This window comes from Gopherus evgoodei, chromosome 4, assembly GCF_007399415.2.
Source record: "Gopherus evgoodei ecotype Sinaloan lineage chromosome 4, rGopEvg1_v1.p, whole genome shotgun sequence".
NCBI lineage: Eukaryota > Metazoa > Chordata > Testudines > Testudinidae > Gopherus > Gopherus evgoodei.
Window position 1 is genome coordinate 72,708,387 of NC_044325.1, and position 21,623 is coordinate 72,730,009.

Genomic DNA, 21,623 nt, shown 5'->3' on the forward strand with positions numbered 1-21,623 from the left:
TTGGAAGGCTGTTCCAGAACTTCACTCCTCTAATGGTTAGAAACCTTCTCTAATTTCAAGTCTAAACTTCCTAGTGTCCAGTTTATACCCATTTGTTCTTGTGTCTACATTGGTACTAAGCTTAAATAATTCCTCTCCCTCCCTAATATTAATCCCTCTGATATATTTATAAAGAGCAAGCATATCCTCCCTCAATCTTCTTTTGGTTAGGCTAAACAAGCCAAGCTCTTTGAGTCTCCGAGGTTTTCCATTCCTCGGATCATCCTAGTAGCCCGTCTCTGAACCTGTTTCAGTTTGAATTCATCCTTCTTAAACATGGGAGACCAGAACTGCACACAGTATTCCAGATGAGGTCTCACCAGTGCCTTATATAACGGTACTGACACCTCCTTATCTTTGCTGGAAATACCTCGCCTGATGCATCCTAAAACTGCAATAGCTTTTTTAACGGCCATATCACATTGGCGGTTCATAGTCATCCTGTGATCAACCAATACTGCAAGGTCCTTCTCCTCCTCTGTTGCTTCCAACTGATGTGTCCCCAATTTATAACTAAAATTCTTATTATTAATCCCTAAATGCATGACCTTGCACTTTTCACTATAAAATTTCATCCTATTACTATTGCTCCAGTTTACAAGGTCATCCAGATCTTCCTGTATGATATCCCGGTCCTTCTCTGTGTTAGCAATACCTCCCAGCTTTGTGTCATCCGCAGACTTTATTAGCACATTCCCGCTTTTTGTGCCAAGGTCAGTAATAAAAAGGTTAAATAAGATTGGTCCCAAAACTGATCCTTGAGGAACTCCACTAGTAACAGCCTGACAGTTCACCCTTCATTACGAACCATTGTAGTCTCCCCTTTAACCAGTTCCTTATCCACTGCCTGTGTGAATGAGGCTGCGCCATGCTGGACGGTTCAGTGCGAGGGTTTCCCATGTGGCGATGTTGGTCTCGAGGGACTTCAGAGAGGTCTTCAGCATGTCCTTGAACCACTTCTTTTGTCCTCCATGGGAGTGCTTTCCCTGGGTGAGTTCTCCATAGAAGAGCTGTTTAGGAATGCGCTCATCTGACATTCTCACGACACATCCGGCCCATCTGGTCTGGGTTCTCATCAGCAGTGTGTGACCTGACGGCAGACTGGCTCTGGTAAGGACTTCAGTATTGGGCACTTTGTTCTGCCATCTGATTTTTAGAAGCTTTTGCAGACAGGAAATGTGGAAGTGATTGAGCCTTCGTGCATGACTCCGATAGACAGTCCACGTCTCACAGGTGTACAGCAGAGTTGGAAGCACCACTGCTCGGTAGACCTTCAGCTTCGTTGGTAGCATGACCCCTTAACGTTCCCAGATGTTGGAGCACAATCAGCCAAATGCAGAGCTGGCTTTAACAATTCTGCAGTTTACTTCATCATCGATTGACACTGCTCGGGAAAGGGTACTGCCCAGGTATGTGAAGTGGTCCACTGCCTGAAGTCTCTGTCCATTTACAGTGATGGACGGTTCTGAGTACGGAGTGTGGGGAGCTGGCTGATGCATGACCTCAGTCTTCTTGATGTTAATGGTGAGACCAAAGTTGTTGCATGCAGATGAAAACTTGTCCATACTGGCTTGCATTTCTGGCTCTGTACTAGCATTCAGAGCACAATCATCGGCAAAGAGAAAGTCTCGAAGTACAGTTTCCTTCACCTTGGTGAGGGCACGCAGTCGCCTCAGATTGAATAGTTTCTCATCAGTTCTGTACTTCAGGCCTACTCCTTCAGTGCAGTGTTGAAAGACATCAGTCAGAGTGGCAGAGAATATCATGCTGAACAAAGTGGGTGCTAAAACACACCCTTGCTTGACGCCATTGGTGACTGAGAAGGCCTCAGATGTTTCACCATCATCCAGGACACGAGCCATCATATCGTGATGAAATTGACGTACCATTCGTATGAATCTGTCTGGACAGCCGCATTTCGACATGATCCTACACAAGCCCTGGCAACTGACAGAGTCAAATGCTTTCATGAGGTCCACAAAAGTTGTGTAGAGTTCACGATTCTGTTCTCGACATTTCTCCTGTAGCTGACGCGCAACGAAGATCATGTCAATAGTCCCACGTCCCTTCCGGAAGCCGCACTGTGATTCTGGCAGTAAGCCCTGCTCCAGGTGAGTGATTAATCGATTCAACAGAACCAGTGCAAGAACTTTCCCCGCTGTAGAGAGCAGCAAGATTCCACGGTGATTGTCGCATACCTGGCGATTGCCCTTCCTCTTATAGAAGTGCACGATGGACGCGTCTCTAAATTCCTATGGAATGGATCCCTGCTTCCAGAAGGACTGAAACAGCTCAGTGAGTTTCTGTTGCAGCACGGATCCACCGACTTTGTACACTTCTGCTGGTATGGCATCTGACCCTGGGGCTTTGCCACTTGACAGCTGGTTGATGGCTTTCTTCACTTCGTCCTCTTCTGGTGAAGCATCCATGGAGTCATTGACTGCAACCTGGGGCATCTTGTCAATAGCCTCATCATTGATGACTGAGGGGCAGTTGAGAACTGCTTCAAAATGTTCAGCCCATCTCTGGAGAATCTGCATCTTCTCTGTAAGGAGCTCAGTGCCATCAGAGTTCGAGAGGGGAAAGCTCCCAGAAGACTGTGGACCACAGAGTGTGTTGAGGGCTTCATAGAACTGCTTATAGTCGTTCCTGTCCGCATACGCCTGTATTTCATCTGCTTTGGCGCTCAGCCACAACTCCCGCATTTTGCGCAGTCGGTTCTGTAATGTTCTGCGAGCGTTGATAAAGGCGGTCTTTTTTGCTGCTGAGGATGGGTCATTCTGATATGCACGATGCAGGGAGTGCTTCTCAGCAAGTAAGGCCTGGATTTAGGCATCATTTTCATCAAACCAGTCTTGCCACCTGTGTGTGGAGGGCCCCAATACATTCGATGCAGCTGTAGGGACAGTGTTGCGGAATCGCTCCCAGTCTTTTTCAGCATCATCCTCAATACGAAGATCAACAAGCTCATTCTCTAGGTCTTCCACTAGATTTTCAGTGATGCGGCTGTTCTTCAGCTTCGACACATTGATCCTTTTGAGAGCCTTATAGCCTTGTGGTCGTCTCTTTGGCATGATACAGAGCTTTATTTTGGATACTATGAGCCTGTGATCCGTCCAACAGTCAGCGCCGCACATAGCTTTTGAACCCTGACATTGTCTGTCCCTTCTCCTGATGATGACATAGTCGATCAGATGCCAGTGCTTGGAACGGGGATGCATCCACGAAGTCCTGTTATGGGTAGGGAGGTGGAAGACCGTACTGGTGATCAGAAGGTCATGTGCTGCACAAGTGTTCAGCAGTAACAGGCCATTGCTGTTACACTTTCCCACTTCATTTTTCCCAATGACTCCTTCCCAGGCTGCGGCATTGCATCCGACTCTTGCGTTAAAATCGCCAAGCAGGATCAGCTTGTCTGTGCGGTGCACTGATGATAGCAGAGCATCTAGTTCTTCGTAGAATTTATCCTTCACCTCCTCTGGGTTGGTCATTGTGGGAGCGTATGCGCTGATCAAAGTAGCTTGTTTTCCTTTTTGAAGTGGAAGCTGCATTGTCATGAGTCAGTCATTCACACCCTTGGGGGAACTTGCAAGTTTTCAAACAAGATGATTCTTGATGGCGAAGCCAACTCCAGATTCACGATGCTCATCACTGCTGTGGCCACTCCAGAAGAATGTATAGCCTCCGCCTGACTCGGACAGCTATCCTTCATTAGCAAGGCGAGTTTCGCTAAGGGCTGCAATGTCAATGTTGTAACGTGCGAGCTCTCTGGCGACAAGTGCTGTTCTTCTCTCCCGTCTGTCTGCCGTGATGTTGTCCAGTAGTGTGCGCACATTCCATATGCCAATGATGATCGGTGTCACTCTAAGTTTTGTTTTTGTTCAACCGCTTTTGTGGGATCCCCGCCAGCCGCGGTATGCTGGCCAGGGTAAGGTGAAGCAGGCAATGTTTAGGGCACCTTTTCTAGCCCCCTCCTCATTCTACGGAGGTGAGCAGTGCAATCCTAAATAGGGCTGCTCAGTCGCTCAAGAAGGCGCCGAGCTCCACTGCTGCTTCGGTCAGTGAGGAACAACCATTATACCTGAACCGCCTGTGTGCAGATCCGTGGCTATAGCTCCCAGTGTATCCACACCTGCTGCTTCATCGCTCGCCCATCGCCACAGGACTTGATATGATGTCATATGATATGACGTCGAGACTTGCATGTGAATTGGATTAAAGTGAGGGAGAGTTGCGCGACGTCAACCTCACTCTCTCTTCCCAGTTCCTATCTGTATCCAGTGGCAGGACAGAGTTGAGATGGCTGGAGATAGGGCAGGGCGCAGTGGATGACCAGGACGCCTACGTGTCTTGTCGTGCTCTTGGGCGTTCCACAACACTTGCTGTCACCGCCTTCCTGACCGTTGAACCAGGTTTCCTCAGTCAGCTGGATCCAGCCTTCGCATGCAATGGGTAGACAGGCCCTAACTCACCAAGGGTCTCAGACTCATCAGCTACCCTCACCTGGTTTAGCCCGCCAGTTGAGACAGTTTCCGGGATGTGGCCGTTGTCGCATGCTGACAGCTACTTGGAGCCACAGGTGAGAGCTGGGTGTCAAGTGGGGACCAAAGTGGATGAGCTACTCCTAGGAGTACGACTGCTCCCCCATCAGAGGTACTATCCCTCCCTGACAGCCCCATACACCCATACCCATTTTACCAATGGAGAAATTTACGTACAGAGAGGTTAAGGCCACAAGAGAGGCCATTAACTTTGGGAACTTCAATTTTTGGTGCCTAACTGCAGACATATAAGATATGTCAAATATGGAACCCAAAAACTGAAGCATCTAAAAGTGGAGACTACTTGCCAAAATTTGGCTGTGACTTATCTAATGCCAAAGGTCATGCAGGAAGTCAGAGGGAGAATCAGATAGGATTCAGGTCTCCTGATTGCTAATCCTCTGCTTTAATTCCTAGATATATTGCTTCCAATGATAGAATCTAGATATCTATCTTTATAATAGCAAAATATAGAACAGGGGTGGCCAAACTTACTGACTTTCCAAGACGCATACAATAATCTTCAAAAGTTCGAGAGCTATAAGCCATTCACAACCTGGCCCACAGGGCGGTGCCTGATGGGGCTCAGGGCTTCATCCCCAAGGAGTGGCACCTGCCGCGGCATGCACCTGGCTGAAACCCTGAGCCCAGTGCTCCCCCATGGGGGGAAAGCCCTGAGATTCCCCTCTCTGCAGGGCAGAAGCCCCCACTCCACCACCCTGATGCAGGGCAGAAGCCCCAAGCTGGTAGGCAGAGAATAGGGGGGAGGAGTGTGGGGGACTGCGTGAGCCACACCCTAACTGTAAAAGAGCTGCATGTGGCTCAGGAGCCGCAGTTTAGCCACCCTAATATAGAATCTTGCCTAGATATTTCCTAATTTCCTTACCCGGGTGAGTATAAGGCAGAAAGTTTCCCAGCATCAAGTTATGCACTGACACTCATTCCTTCTTATAGCAGAAAACTGGGGTACCATGGAGAAACCATGAATAATTGCAGCCGCTAGATGGCACTAAGAGACAGCTTCACAGTAATCATGCACAGGAGGGTGAATGAATAAACTTGCTGGAGGTCTTGCTTCTGAACTCTCAGCAGAGAGCTTTAAACACAGCTCCAACTACTCCAGAATAGTAAATAAACAGAAAATAAAAAACAAGAATCTGTGTTTGATGAGACAAAGAAAGATAGGGATTTACTCAGATTGATATAACAATGTGCTTGTAACTAGAGCTACTTTGGAAATGTTTTCCCCCCCATCGAAAAACTGACTTTTGTCAAAATACCTTGCAAACTGAATAACTCTTTTTTTTTTTAGCAATCAAAACCAAATTTTTCATCTGAAAAACCATAAAAAAATTTGGTTTTCCAACTAACAATTGAATTTCTGTGTGGAAAGCAGAGACTTAATTTTCTGTCAAAAAAGTTTCAGCAGAAAATGTTCTCCTAGCCCTACTAGCAGCTACACACAGCGGGTGATTTTTACAGCAATGCATGAAAAACTCCATTGAAAAACTCTGTGGTTCTGAGCCCTGAAGCCTGGAAGGATTACTCAGGAAGGCACCCTTGGCAGATTTTCCTTGCGTTGAGCTCTCTTTTTCTTCTGGCCCCATTCTCTCTAGTCCAGAAAATTCCAAGGGATTTATTTCCTTACAATTACTGAAGGAGTCATACCTGTGAGTAAAGGCTTGTCTCTCACTTGGCATTGGCACTAGATTCCCAGAAGTGTGAGAGATCTGGACTGGGTCTGGAACTCATATCTCCCACCTGACTAAAACTATGCATTTTCTGTTTGGTATCTGTCATTTTGCCCTCTTGCCATGTGGCATTATGATATAACAGCCATGTAAAGAAGCCCAGTTAGTTTTTATGCTTGGAGCTGCCTGGGTCTTCTCTGTTGGTCATCTGTCTAGAATTATTCTCTCTAGATATGTGGGTGCTCAGAGTGTGAACAGTTGTTGTATATTAATTAATTATTATGATTATTATTATACAGTTAATAATAATATGTAGGGCATGGGGAACAGGACACAACTACTGACACAGGTTGGCTTTCAGAGGTTCCCAGTGGTGCTCAAATCAGCCCTGGCCAGAAGAATGAGAAAAGAGGACTGAAACTTGTAAGTGAGTCTCCTGTAGGGTACTAATCACCGGGAATGTCAATGACAAAACTCCCATTGATTTCAGTGAGTAAACGATTTCACCCCAGGTTCCCAGCAGAGTAAGTGAACAGGTTTGGAATTCATACCTATGCCTCCTGTAGGGCACTTGCCAAAAGGAGGTTTACAATGGGGTGGATAAACCCCACACTGGAGAGATAAGGCGAGGTACAGAAATAACTCTGGGCCCTGGAAACCCCAACCTCTCAAGCCTGTGGCTGTGGACACGATCCAATTGGAGGAGGGATTTAAAAGGGAGTGTCTTCAGCACAGCAGGGTTATGGGAGCAGAGAGGCAGATCTCCACTCACTGCTAGGGAGGAACTTTGCCAGCCGGACATCCCCAGGGGAGGGCTGCTGCACCAGGACGCTGGGACTCCTTAGCTTGCTGGGGCCTGTGGACCAGATTGCCAGGGACAGCCACGAACCAGAAAGCACCCAAAGTAGGGGCCAAGCACTGGGAAAAGACCCAGGGGAGATTGTTAACTGGGTTGTAGGTAGCAGACATTTGCCTTAAAGTCAAGATGGCCCTTGGTTCGCAACACAGCAGAATGGGAGGACCTTAGTTCCCCTATCCCTCTACTATTAGGTGGAGCTGCTGTCACAGACACTTATTAGGAGGCGGTGCTATTGTCACAGACTCTAACCACTACGGGGAGGAGGCTTGCCCTGCTCAGTGTTGCACGATTAAATATTTAGGTCAACATCTTCATAAGTGGCCATTTATTTGGGGTGCCATTATTTTGGCATGACCTGTTGGAAATACTTTGAGTCCCATTTCCAGAAGTGCTCAGTCCCCACAGCTCCCCTTGACTTCACTAAACTGTGAGTGTAGGGTTGCCAACTTTCTAATTGCAGAAAACTGAATGCCCTTGCCCGGCCCCTGCCCTGGCCTTTCTCTGAGGCCCCTACCCCTGCTCACTCCATCCCCACTCCCTCCATCACTTGCTTTCCCCCACCTTTGCTCACTTGCTCATTTTCACCAGGCTGGGGCAGGCAGTTGGGGTGTGGGAGGGGGTACAGGCTCTAAGCTGGGAGTGCAGGCTCTGGGGTGGGGCCAGAAATGAGGGATTCAGGGTGTGGGAGGGTGCTCTGGGCTGGGACAAGGGGTTGGCGTGCGGGAGGGGATGCAAGATCCGAGAGGGAGTTTGGGTGAAGGAGGGGGCTCGGGGCTGGGGCAAGGGGTTGGCTGTGGAAGGGTTTTGGGGTGCTGACCTCAGGTGGCTCCTAGGAAGCAGCAACACGTCCGTCCAGCTCGTAGGCTGAGGGGCATCCAGGGGGCTCTGTGCGCTTCCCCTGTCCACAGACACCGCCCTCACAGCTCCCATTGGCCACAGTTCCTGGCCAATGGGAGCTATGGAGCCAGTGCTTGGAGTGGAGGCAGTGTGCAGAGCACCTGTGGCCATCCCTCAGCCTAGGAGCTGGAGGAACATGCCAGCCACTTCCCAGGAGCCACATGGAGTTGGGCAGGGAGCCTGCGCCCCACTGTGCTGCCAACCAGACTTTTAATGGCCCAGTCAGCAATGCTGACTGGAGCTGCCAGAGTTCTTCTCAACCTGGTGTTCCAGTCGAAAACCTACGGGAGTGCTCAGCAGCTCTAAAATAAGGCCCATCATGTTTCAAATTGGTCAGCCAGAAATGGAGGCACCACAGATTAGTGGCTGCTTTTAAAATGTTGGCTATGTTTAAAAGCCATCTTACCTTTTAGCCCCCTCTATTCCTCCCCTTTCCCTGGAATTCGCCTGGAAATCTTACATTACAAAACAAAACAGACCCAAATCAGAAATTCATCACCACCTACCTCTGTCTCATTTCACCCTCGAGGCCTGCTCTGTGTCTGATCATGGCTGCATCACAAGTTGCTCCATGGAGGGGCTGGAGAGTAAGAGGCAGACAGCAGCTGCCAAGCTGGACTGAAAGGTACAGTGCAGAGTAATGTCTGCTGCTTTTGTAATGGACAGCAGGTCATGGTGAGACCTTCAGGCAGTGTTTGTGGGTGAAGGCTGCTGAGACCTGATGAACTGGATGTTCTAGTGCAGGGGTCCCCAGTGCTGTGTCTGCGGGTACCATGGTGCCCACCAGGGCATCTAAGTGCACCTGTGTACTGGCCGGTGGACGAGCATCTGCCAAAATGCTGCCGACAAGCTGTGTCATCCAGAGGCATCGCTGCTGAAATGCTGCCGATTTTTGGCGGCAACGCCTCTGGATGATGCTACTTGTCAGTGGCATTTTGGCGGCGACGCCTATTGACGTTGCTGCTTGTCGGTGGAATTTCGGCGGATGCTCGTCCGCTGCCACAGTCCTCCGTTGGCTCGTCGTCTGGCCAGACAAAAAAGGTTGGGGATCACTATTCTAGTAGACCATTCTTTGCACACATATTTTTCATATACTACAAAGATTAAACCTCAGATATTTTTACATGAAAGCCTTTTTGGAGATATCAGAAAGCCTAGAAAGTGCATGCTAAATCTGTACAGTGTATGTGCATGTATACACACTCTATAGTGCCACCTGCCAATGCCACATGCTAATGCCAACTGACTGTATCCCCTGACAGTGCTAACTAATGCCACCTTTCAGGGATACCACTTGCCTCTGCCATGTAATGCCACCTGCCTGTGCCACTTGCTTACTTTTGCCAGTGCTACCTAGTAACACCACTTGGCATAATTGTAGTTGTGCCATCTAATGCCACTTGCCAGCATCAACTGCTGCTTTCAACAATATCCCACCAAGGCATCGCACCGCAAAACTCTCCATGCCAGGTCAGGGAGCAAGGTACTAGGACTGACACTGAATCTAAGGTATTCTGCTGGACATGACAGCAAGAGCACTGCCAGTCACTAACCTATTTGTTTTTCTTCTTTGCTAGGAGAGCAGTGTTTGTCTTCCTGCTCCCTTTGTGAGTCACCATGGAAACTAATGAGAGAGGAGTCTCATGCCAGGGGAGCCCCAAGAAGAATCACTCTATCATCACTTTGTTTTGGCACAGTTGTCTGGGACAATGTTCTAGCTGGCACAGTCTCCATGGTTATTTACAAGAAACCCGAGAATGACCTCTCCTGGGTGATTCAGGCAGAGGAGAACACAGCAGGGGCTCTCTGCACACACACTCTCCTCCCTTTCCCCCCCCCCCCCCCAATGAGATAATTCCTTCCCATCACACATTTCCTTGACAGGCCTGAAAGATACCAGAGCAGGGAATGCAAACATCTGGCAGCTGCATGTCTGACTCCTGTGTCAGACCAGAAAGGGAGCCAAAAGCCCTTTCAACAAAGCCAGCCACATCTGTTAATAAAATTTTTTCTCTTCTCTCCCTCAACCCACCCACCTACCCACCCAAAACACTCCGACCTACTGGTTCCATTGAAACAGACTTCAGTAAATAGGGATTCTATAACAGGGAATTCTGCTCATCTCCAAATCCTATTTTGCTCTGAGCACTGTGCTGCTGCAAACTGTTTGCACTGAGATAATCACAGATGAGAAGGGCACCCCAAGACCTACTTTGCTCTTTACTTGTTTAGAGTATTGGCTTGACAGCTCTGGAAATTGAAATCCTCTATGCATCCTCTAAACAGGTACATGGACAGTAACAGTGCCTCCTGCACCTTGCCCAACCTCTGACCTCCAAGAAACACCTCTCAGGTTCAGAAGAGAATTCAGTCTCCAGGATCCACTCAGGCCTTGGCATCTTAACTGGGAAGGTCACAAGTATAAATTGTATTTGTGGGTTTTGTGGTGTGGACATCTGGCTATGAAGAATTGGACTGAGAGCACCATAGCTTTTCACATCAGCCTCCTAACAGCCATCAGATCACAACAATTTTTGTTTTTTACAGAATGGTCTGAAAATGAACCAACAATCTAGAAATTAAAAGTAATATATCCTATTCCCAGTCCCCAGAACCAGAGCCTTTTGTTACTCCTCTTCAGCTGAGTTTGGTCTCATCCTCTGATTGAGTTTCCTCATCCCCCTGGGTGGTTACATGCAACCTTGACACCCACCCACAGCAACGGAGTTTGATACAATTTTTCCATGTGATATATAATGCATGACATCACTTACGCAGCATTTATCTCTGTAGCCTGTGGACTCAGAGGAAGGTGCAGGGAGCACTCTGGTATGTGAAAACAATGTGCTGCATACCACCCAATACCAGACACACAATGATCATACAAAACAAATATGCTACCAAGTACCAGTCTCCTCCTCCTCTGCCTGTCTACTCCCACATTGCCTACTCCTCTTTACCATCTGCAGCCCTGTCTTCGCTGCTAAAAAAGGTGCATTTTTTCCTTTGGGTAACTAATGAATGTGACCTATTCTGAGATAAAAACACAGTAAAGACTAGGCACTTTAGAAAATGTTAGTGTTATCATGAGGTTAACCAAGAGGTAAACAGATCTATACTCCCACCAGGGGTTGATCTCAGGGAATTTACCTTGTAAAAACTAAAATGCCTGGTCTTCACTATGTTTTTATCTTGGGATAGCTCACGTGCATTAATTACCCACAAGGTTAAAAAATATATCTTATTTAGCAGCAGAGAGAAGGTAATAAAGGAGTGCTGATAAGAAAATGGACTTTATTTCCTGGTCCCAGTCCTATGACCAAGTCAAACATCTACTTAGTTTATCCAGGAGAAGGGTAAGACTTGATTACAACCTATGAGTATTTATGTGATTTCTGACAGTAGATTTCTTTCTAATCTATCAGGAAAAGGCAAACAAAATACAATCCAATGCTTGGAAGTTGAAACTAAACAAATTCAGCTTGGAACTAAGGTACATTGTTTTAACAGCGAGGATGATTAATCACTGGAATGACTTACCTAAGGATGTGGTAGATTCTCCATCACATGAAGTGTTTAAGTCAAAATTGGACATCTTTCTGGAAGATATGCTATAGCTCAACCAGAAGTTATGGGCTTGATGCAGAAATTACTAGGTAAGGTTCTGTGCCCTGTGTGTTCAGAAAGTCAGACTACTAGATGATCTGAAAGGTCTCCTTCTGGTCTCAAACTCTACGAACCTGGGCCAGGGTGACAAAAATAAATACCTAGGTCACATGAGAGGGTCAGTAGTCAGCGACTCCAAAATGTTACCATTAAGTCTTCCCTTAAAAAAAATCAAACGGACATAAAATATAAGAGCAACAAAAATGAATAATCACAAAGTAATACTTACTATTGGGTGTGATACTGTGGCCACTTCTTATTCTCACATCAGTTCCTCCTGCAGATCTGCTTATCCAATGAGGTGGATCTCCTACTATGAATCTGTTGTTACTGCTTCTTGTGCTTTTCACAGTCAATAATGACTTCTGTAAGCATAAAAGCATTGTCAGGAGCGCACTGGATATCCTCAAAAAAGAAAAAGACCATGTCCTTCTGGGTTTTGTGCAGATGTTTTCTGTTCCCCACGTAGGGGTGGTTCTAATATATGCCCTCGGTGAGGATGGTATAGCTGTTAGTTTGACAGGTTGCTAGTCACATTCTGTTAGGAATTTAACATTCTCTCCTATTTCCAATGGGGCATATGGGCTGTAGTATTTCCTCTGTTCTAGTTTTCTAGCATATGTCTCTTTTTTAAACTACTTCAGGGTTAATAGTCTTTGGCTCAAGAACTTGTTAGATGTTGGCACCAAAATATTTTGTCCTTCTGCCCATGTATCTCTGAAATAGTGCTCCTAGCAAAGAACTGTGAGGTGTGTTGTGGTATTGTAACAATGCTAAACATGGATCCCTTAGATCTATCAGAGGATCTTTATTTTTATCGAGTTCTTTTCTGTTTATAGTGAATTTTATTTTCTGCCAACCGATGTGTCTATGGATTGAAAGGGCTTGCTATAATGTTCCTGGACTGACATATCAAAGAGAATTGCTGAACCAAGCCACTCAGTTGTGGTCATTCCATGTTCTTAACTCCTCCCAAATCCCATGCTTAACAGATTGCAGTTTATTATTATTGCTATTAATTATTATTAATACTGTTTAACAGAGGCAACATCTTAAAGCTCAATGGGCTACAGCCTTACAGGATTCCTGTGTTAGAGAAATGGCAGCTAAGGAGTCTGTGGAGTGATTTATGGGAGGGTTTCAGCATTCAAGGGGTTAAAGCACCAAGGGCTAGGTGTGTGTAGGCAGTTCACTGGAGAGTTGCTTTGTATAAAGTTCAGTGGCTGAAGAATGTCCTGGGACTCAGGAGTCATGCTTCACTGCCTGGGAAAAACAGTGGGCCAAATTCTCATTTCAGTTACACTGATGCAACCCTACTGGCTTCACTGGTGTAAGTGAGAGGAGAATTTGTCCCAGTGACTTTAAAGAGAGAACAAAAATCTCTCATAAAATCCAGGCTAAGAGACTGACACAAACTGGTGGCTGTGTAGTTTGGTGAAGACATTTCCTGGTTGAGAAGCATGAAGAAGAGGATAGCAGGGGAGCCATAAGAAAATAGCTCCTATTCCTCCTCTTAGACATCCCTTAATTTGTGGTCAACGTCTCCTCAGGTGTCCTTGGATTAATTTATCTAAGAGAATTGCAGAACCAAGCTACTCAGTTGTGGCCCATTACCTGTTCTTAACTCCTTCCAAATCCCATGCTAAACAAATTGCTATAGCTCCACCAAAAGTGATGGTCTTGATGCAGAAATTACTGGGTGAGGTTCTATGGCCTGTGTTATGCAGAATGTCAGACTGGATGATCTTAAAGGTCTCCTTCTGGTCTTAAACTCTATGAACCTGGACCAGGGGGACAAAAATAAATACCTCAGTCACAATAAGTTCCTTTCTCCCCTAAAGGAATCCCTTTTGCGCAAATCTTAGGTACCTTGACACTGGTTATTTATTACAATACTTTAACCAACAGGAATAATGATTAACATAAACACACTGTTAGCAACCAGAGTCCCTTTCTTCCGGGTACTGTTGGCAGTAGAAGTGGGAATCACTGGGGGAATCTCTTTGAGTGGAAAGTGGTAATGTTGCCATTACCAGGTCCATCTCTGCTCAGGTTCCTGCCTGCCCCTGCCCTCACTTTCTGTCTCTTGCCAGTTCCTTGCCAACCTCTGCCCAACTCTCTGCCTATCTCAGCCCAGCTTCCTTCCCATCTTTCTCATGCATCTGTGGATCATTATCTGCCTTTCTGGTGCAGCAGGACAGGCTGCCTGATTCAACCAACATGCAGAATGGCCCTTGAAATCCAGAAAATTTTGTAAGTCTGAGTCTGTTCCCCCTGAAGTCAACGGAAGCTGCTAGGTTCTCAGCCCCTTTTAAAATCAAACTTATTTAGGTGCCTATGTATGGATTTAGGAGCCGAACTTTAGGTACCCAAGTATGAAAATCTAGACCTAATATTGTTTTTAATATGTTACTCATTTCATCACATGATCAGCCTTTTTACTAGTGCTGAGTGCCTGACTTGCTGCCCATTGCTTCTCCGCTTGGATTCCAGCAGAAGGCGGAACTGTACTATAATTGAACTTAGGTAGATTGAGGGACATCTCTGGGTTGGATAACTGTAACTGTAACCAGGATATTACCTGAGTATGTTTAATGTACAGTGTTGCTTAGAGTCATAAGATTTGATGTAGCTCCTTTCTTCATCCCTGTTCTTCCCTAAATTAGTTCTATTGTCTAAACCTGTTTATTTCATACTGTCTCAGAGCTCTGCCTCTGTGGTAGATGGATGATCTCAACAGCAATCTAAACTTAGGAATTGTCCTTACAGTCACATTACACAATTTACTTTGTGCTTGTACATACTCCCCAGCAAGCCAAACCACACCCCCTTGGAGACAAGAGACAAAGCTGCACTCCCTGGCTTCAAAAGCAAGGCATCTCAAAAGTGAGTATGTCAGCTGGTGTGATTTAATGTGGGAAAATTATTTTGCAGCTGGCTATGCCAATGGGAACTTCTGCTGTTATTATAAACTACCTAATTGGTGGAAGTCATCCGGATCCTGCTAATGTAACTGCTATAGAAGTGCAACACCTGAACCAGAATTCACAATCTTTTTGCTGCAAACTAGAGATGGGCAACCTAAGTTATAAAGACTGAGGATGTTTGGTTCTGAGTTTAGGCCCAATTCTCTTCTGCATACACACCGGACTCCACCCAATGAACTAAAGGGGCTACTCTGCAACCAGCCTCTAGAACAGGGGTTCTCAGACGGGGGGTCAGGACTGCCCAGGCGGTCGTGAGGTTATGACATGGGGTGTTGTGAGCTGCCAGCCTCCACCCCAAACTCTGCTTTACCTCCAGCATTTGTAATGGTGTTAAATATATAAAAAAGTGTTTTTAATGTATGAGGGGGTGTGCTGCACTCAGAGGCTTGCTGTGTGAAAGGGGTCACCAGTACAGAAGTCTGAGAACCCCTGCCCTAGAAGCATACAAGGAAGGCTGATTATATATTCACTCCAACAGGACAGTAGCATGCAGCACACACACACAAACCTCAGCAAGATGCTGAAGGATAGGTAGCTTTTGAGCTCTGTTTAAATAACATAGCCTGCCCTAGTATCCAGCAAGTGTGTTCTGTAGATCTGAAGAGATGGCTGCTAATGCCTATCTCCCCCAATAGATCATTTGGCATGTTAGAGTGGACACCCCTAAAAACTTTGGAAATCGTGAACTTGTGTTTCCCAGACTTTAGATAAGCATTGTTGCAAATGGCCTGAGCATGCAGTGAAAGGTAGGTTCTGCTAATGGACTGATAACCAGAGGTAGACTTCAGCTATAAGACCCTTAACCGCCTCTTTTCCTGGACCTTAACACCACCTGAACTCAGGGCACAACCCCTCTGCTAGACCCCAGAGCCCTGCTATTGCCACCACCCTTTCACTTGTGTGTACAGTAACCTGCAATGGGACATGGAAGTTTGGAGGCTAGTGTCCAAGCTGCACTGCAGGCAACTGTGTACACAACTGAATGGGAGACGTGAGCTGTGGTGACCACCCAGGATCCAGCACAGAAACTCCTCCTTAGGTGGGAGGGATTGGCTGCAGAACACTCACTATTTCAGTACAGGTTTGGGATCTGCTCCTCTTATGGATACAGGACTTCATGCTGCTGAGTTTAGAGGGGCTTCTCAGTGCAGTCAAGGTATCAAGCCTGGATTTCTATCCCACTATGCAAGAGGCAAAGGAGAGTCTGCCCTCCAGCCCTGCCTGCTAGGTTGAGGGAGTTCCCAGGCCTGCCTAACTGTATCCAAAAAAGCCTCAGGGCATTTGGGCGGAGCTGCAGCTGCAAATGCAATGCTGATGAACCTGCATAGAGTGGAGGCGAGTAAAGAGATCTTGTCCAAGCAGGTGGAAAAGGAGGCAGCCAGAAGCGGCTGAGCCTCAAGTATTGAGGCCCACATAAAGCAGGTGGCCTGCGTTCTTTATATCTATTCAATGCCATATTCCACTCAGCAGCCCGGTGGGTGGGGTTGAAAGCTGGCTCCAATCCAGGCTTTTCAATATGTCAGTTCTCCCTGGAGAATCGGCCTGGCTGCCTCCCCGCAGGGCCAGAGAAGGGGTTAAAAGCGCGGGGCCGATGATGTCAGTTCCTGTGTTGCTTGGGAGGGCTGCCCCTGCTATTCGAGCCAGGCTCTCCCGCTTTAAGGCGAGCGGAGCGCCCGGGAGCATGGCACAGCGCTGCTGAATGGGACGGAAACGAGCAGCGCGTGGCTTCGGAGCGTCCGCGGCGACCCGCGCGCCTCGCCGGCTGCAGGAGCCTCCCAGGAGCACGGCCCCGCTCCGCTCCTCAGCACCGGCCCCCAAGAACAACACAAGGTCAGCCGCTGGGAGCCCTTCGTGCCTCGGAGCCGTCCCTGTGCTCCCCGCGCCCCGGCCGGCTACGTGGGCTGCTCAGCTCCTGCCCGTGAGCAGCCTGCCGCAGGTGGGGGCGGGAGGCTGCTGTCCCCGGGCAGTCCCCGCACCTGACTGCAAGGCAGCCTCCAGCCGGAGCGCCGGTGGTTCGTTCTTCTGTGCGGAGAAGCCAGGCGGGGGCTTCTTCGGGATCTTCAGGGGGCGCTGCCGGGGCTCGCGCTGGCCCGGGGTAGGATTGTGCGAGCGGCGGGGACTGGCGCTTCCTAGCCAAGGCCCCCGGGAGAGGGGTATTAAGCTGCGGGAGGGGTCAGGAGACGGCCGTAGCTCAGGGGAGAAATCCAAGTCCTGGGGGCCCTCCGGCTGGCCCGGGGCCATGGGGAACAACGTCCTTACAAGTAAGTGTCAAATCGGTGATCGCGCCTCTCCCCCTTCATCCCTCTGGCATGGCTAGAAAGGGGGGCCCGCCCCACTCCTTTCCTCAGTTAGCCCAACCTGCCCTTTGGCTCGCAGCCCGGCGGCTTTCGCCTTCTTCTCTCCCCTGCTCTGAGCATCCCCCCCCCTGGGTTTGCGAGCTGGGAGTGACAGACGCGAGTGACACCCTAGCCAGCCTGGTTTTCTCGGGGACTCCGAAACGTGCCCTGAGGGGAAAACCGAGGGACGCCGTGAAGGGGGAACAGGATGCTCGAGAGGTTCAGGTTCGTTAGGTTAATGGGGAGGTTCAGCGCTGGGTTCTGACGGGAGCCAGGAGGAGCCTCCCGCCGCTCAGCTGAGACGCAGCGAGCACCTTCACTGACTCCTTTTTGTGAGTCTGCGAAACAGACCGAGCTGAACTGAGCCTCAAGAGGGAGAAGCTGGGGCATTGTCCGGGCCGTTCCAAGCATTTCCACTTTGTTCTTTTCCACCGGCTGGCTGATTCTAACATCGCCGACCAGCAGATGCTTAAGTAGATGCTCTAAGGTGGAGAAATGTGTAGTTGAGCTATGGAAATACTGTACTGTCTCTCCCTTTCATTTTTGCAGGGAATAAACAAAAGTCACAGTAAAATAGGACTGATTCTCCTAACACTCTACATGCATGAAGATCTTTACTTTAGAGCTTTTACAATCCTCTTGCTTGATCACTTTGTTCTTCATCATTTCAAAAGGCTTTTAGTGGAAAATATAGGAGCTCTGTGGATCAAAGTTAGAACATCAGGAAGTTCAAGGAAGTTAGTTGGTCCTACTAGAGAGTCAACGATTAAGCACAAAGTTCTGATCCAGATTTGTATTTTTCCTAAATTGGAATTGGACCTAGTTCCTCTAATTCTTGGATCCAGAGTTTGGAGTCAGGCTTATCTTTTGCTGTTAATCAAAAACTTTATAGCTGCAGCAAAGACTTTTAAAAACTAGGTGTTTAAAGCTAGGTTCTTAAGTCCATATTTATGCACTTAAATAAATGGCCGGATTAAATCAAGGTGCCAAGTATCCAACAGCTCTCACTGACTTGGCCCTTAGCACTCTTGAAAATTTGGCCACTTGTTTCAGTGTGTACATATGGAATTAAGAATGTAGTTTTAGACACCTAGTTTTGAAAATCCTGCCCCCATTAGATTAAGTAGCTGCTTTCTATTTCACAGGTATTGAGAATGCAGATGTTATGTCTGACTTTTAATTAACATTTCTATTTGTTTCCATTAGGGGAAAGCAAAATATCCCAAATATTTCATATGGGGGTAAAATCAAATTAGGAAAACTAACAGTTCAACCCGGGGTAGGATTGTGTAACTAGATTGTGATGGAAAATCCACACAGTCTTTTTAAATCCAAACTGGATATTTTCTAAATTATATGTCATAGCTCAACCAGAAGTTATGGGCTATATGCCAAAATTACTGGGTGAGGTTCTATGGCCTGTGTTACAAAGGAGGTCAGACTAGATGATCATGACAGTCCCTTTTTGGCCTTAAAATCTGTGCATGAAGATGTGAGGCTAAAATCTGTTTATGCCAGTATAAAAAGAGAGCTGGGTTTCACTTATGATCTCTGTCCAAACAGCCGCATTAGAACAGAGTTCTAAATTCATTGATAAGGCACCATAGTTATACAGTGTTGTTCAACCTTTCGTGACCATTGCACACCCACTGGCTTTAAAGTAATAGTGTATGTCTCTAGTGCTTGATATAAACACTCTGATATAGTGGTGAGTGTGCCTAGGAAACTGACTATATGTATGTGAATAGTGTGGGTGGGACCATGGAGAGAGGTGAAATTGATATGTGCTGTATTGGGCTGTGCAAAATGTGATGTGGAGAGGAGTGAGCTCTGTATTTTGGTATAGTTTTTAGGTCTGGTGCTTGTAGAAGGTTATTCTTTGAACAGGTCTGTTACTTCCATGGGGTTTCCCCCACAATACACTGCAGATCCTGAGCAATGTCATTCCCCTATATTAAATGAATATGCATTCTGACTTGGAACTCTAATTCACAGATCATGTGAAAATATGGGCACATCAGCCCCAGCTGGGTGTGTGTGTGTGGGGGGGGGGGAAAGAGGGATAGGACACTGCGGCTCAGGGCTTCAGCCCCAGGTAAGAGTTGGGTTGCCGGGGCTCCCTTAGGTTTGAAAATATTTACCAGCTCCAGAACTGAACTCCAGCTGAGCTTAAGCCCTGAGCCCAAGTCTTCTAAGGTTTAAAAATGAAGGCAGAAGACTCAGAGGAGATAAGTTGTTGTTCCTCTAGATGTTATCTCTTCCTATCTGTGATGGTAGACTTAAAGATCATGATGTTCAGGGATTTTGCTCACTTCTTGAATTCTTGTTCTCTCACTTAAGCCCCAGTCATAGGCACCAACTTCCCCTTTGTCTGGTGGGTGCTGGACCCCCTCCACCCCCACCTCTGGCCTCAGCCCTGTACTGACATAGTTTCACCCTCTTCCCCCAAGTCCCCGCCTCTACCCCATCTCTTCGCTGCCACCTCCCCTGAGTGTGCCAGATCTCCACTCCTCCCCCTCCCTCCTGGAAAGTCCTAAGCACCGCCAAACAGCTTTTAGGCGGCAGGGGGGTGGGAAGCTCTGGCAGGGGGAGGAGCAGGGATGCAGTGTACTGGGGGGGGTGTAGAAGGAGGCGAGCACTCGCTAATTTTGGAGCACCCACGGAGTCAGTACCTATGGCTCCAGTCCAGCAAAGCACTTAAGTGTGTGCTTAACTGTAAGCATGTGAGGTCCCATTGAAGTAAACTGGACTATTCACTTATTTACTCAAGGACATGTTTAACTGTGCTTTGCTGGTTGGCGGCTCAGTAACTAAAAGTCTTGTCTTTGCTGAATATTTTTGCCTTCCACTAGTTTGTTGTAGGATTACACAAGGAGGCGAGGCAGCACACATCAGTTCATTATTGTAAGGTTGCTTGTGGATTCAAGGTGGCTGACTTCAATGATTCTACTACGATTCTACTACATTTTGTATGTAAGACTCCTCATGCATATATTTGGAAAACAAACCTTAAAAACAAAACAAAACAGAACTTTGCAAGTAGTTACTGAGGAGAAAAATAAAACAGGTCAAATGTGGGGTTTTTGAATCTTGGCTGTGACCTTTTATACAATTCTGTATTATCTCTTTAGATGTGAACAAGGACATAGGATTGTGGATGTTTTGTCTTTGAGTTCTAGTTTGTTCCCACCAAGGGACGGAAGAATTTGTATCTGTTACGATAGCGGGATTGTCTGGGTACAATGTTGCAGTACTAAGATAAAACACTGCATCCTCCCTGAAAATTGTTCTTGGAATCTGGTACCTGAAGGTTTGGCTCCCAGTTTCCTCAAGTATCTAAACTACAGTGAAAATGACATTTAGAGTACTGGGCTTGTACTTTCCACTTTCCCCTGCTCACCCACCCTTACTAGTATCATTTTATGGTGTTTCATGGTAATGCACCAAAATGTCTTTGTAACCAGTGCTTTCTTGTAATGAAAGAGGTGCCAAGGCTCAAGCTGGGCAGCCGGAGAGTGGTAGCTGCTGACTGGGTGCCCAGCTCTGAAGGCAGCAAGAGCACAGAAGTAAGGGGGGCATGGTATGGTATTTCCACCCTTACTTCTGCACTATGGCTGATGCCTGCACTGCCTTTAGCGCAGGGTGGCTGGTGAGTGGCAGAGGTGCTGGGACTGTGAACTGCAAAACCTAGAGGTGCCAGGGCTCAGCCCTGGCAAACCTTGGCACAAATTAAGCACTGATTTTAACAGCTTGGTGTGCATTAGGGTGTGTGTGTGTGAACGAGAGAACTTCATCTGGATTGGAAGGTGCTAGATTGACAGCCTTGAAAATTGAAGTCCTCTATTTATGGATTGCACAACAAAGATACCGTATAAGCAGCAGCAGTGCAGGCATACCATACTCTGCCCCAGTCTGGGAAAGACCACTTTTCAGGGTGTGAAAGGAATTCAGTATGTAACACCATTCATTGTAGCCTCTCTGCTGAGACTGCCAACAAGACCACCACCTAACGACAATGGTGTTTGTAATGTGCGTGATATGGACAGCTGATTGCTACAGTTCACTTCAGTTCCCAGCAATCAGCTCATGCCAGAAGGTGTGAGACTTGAGTACCTCATTGTAGCCTGCATAGGTACTGATATGATTATTGCTCATGAAATTATCCAAAAATTTAAAATTCAAGTTGTTATACCTTCTGTATTTTCATCGAGTGTTTTTAACAAAGATGGATATGTTTTTATTACTCCTCCATTTACAAGTTGGGAAGGATGGGGGTGGAAATGAAGCACAGGGAGATAATGTGATTAGTTTAGTATCCTAGCATGAGGCAACAGCAAAGCTGGCAGAAGAGTCCAGGTCTCTTGATGCATAGCTCTCTGCATTGAATGAGTGGACTATGTCTTCTCTGTAGCGCCTTAGACCTTAAGATCCCTGCCATGGAGGCTTTTGGTTAAAATGTCCCAGCTGTTTAGCATTCTGCACGCTAAATAGCAAGTAAGCGGCCAAAGTCCTTGCTACCACTGCCTAGATCCAGCTGTGTTCCCTCTGTGTACATTTTCTGAGGCTGCCTCTCTTTCTGCTCTCAAACAGGCTACTTTCCATCATAA

General features: G+C 47.1%; 1 protein-coding gene and 1 pseudogene across 5 annotated transcripts in view; one reads left to right on the plus strand and one right to left on the minus strand.

Moving 5' to 3' along the window:
- Positions 1 to 980: 980 nt before the first annotated feature.
- Positions 981 to 16,921, minus strand: LOC115651161 (annotated as a pseudogene).
- PLEKHH1 (pleckstrin homology, MyTH4 and FERM domain containing H1) overlaps positions 16,363 to 21,623 on the plus strand; it is a 92,212-nt gene continuing 86,951 nt past the window's right edge. For 2 of the 5 annotated variants that reach the window (XM_030559758.1, XM_030559759.1), the window contains exon 1: positions 16,436 to 16,510. The gene's annotated coding sequence lies outside the window, so the exon portion shown is untranslated. Of the gene's footprint in view, positions 16,511 to 16,909; positions 16,942 to 17,159; positions 17,242 to 21,623 lie in introns of those variants that run through there. The other 3 variants (XM_030559760.1, XM_030559756.1, XM_030559757.1) reach the window with 3 other exon arrangements.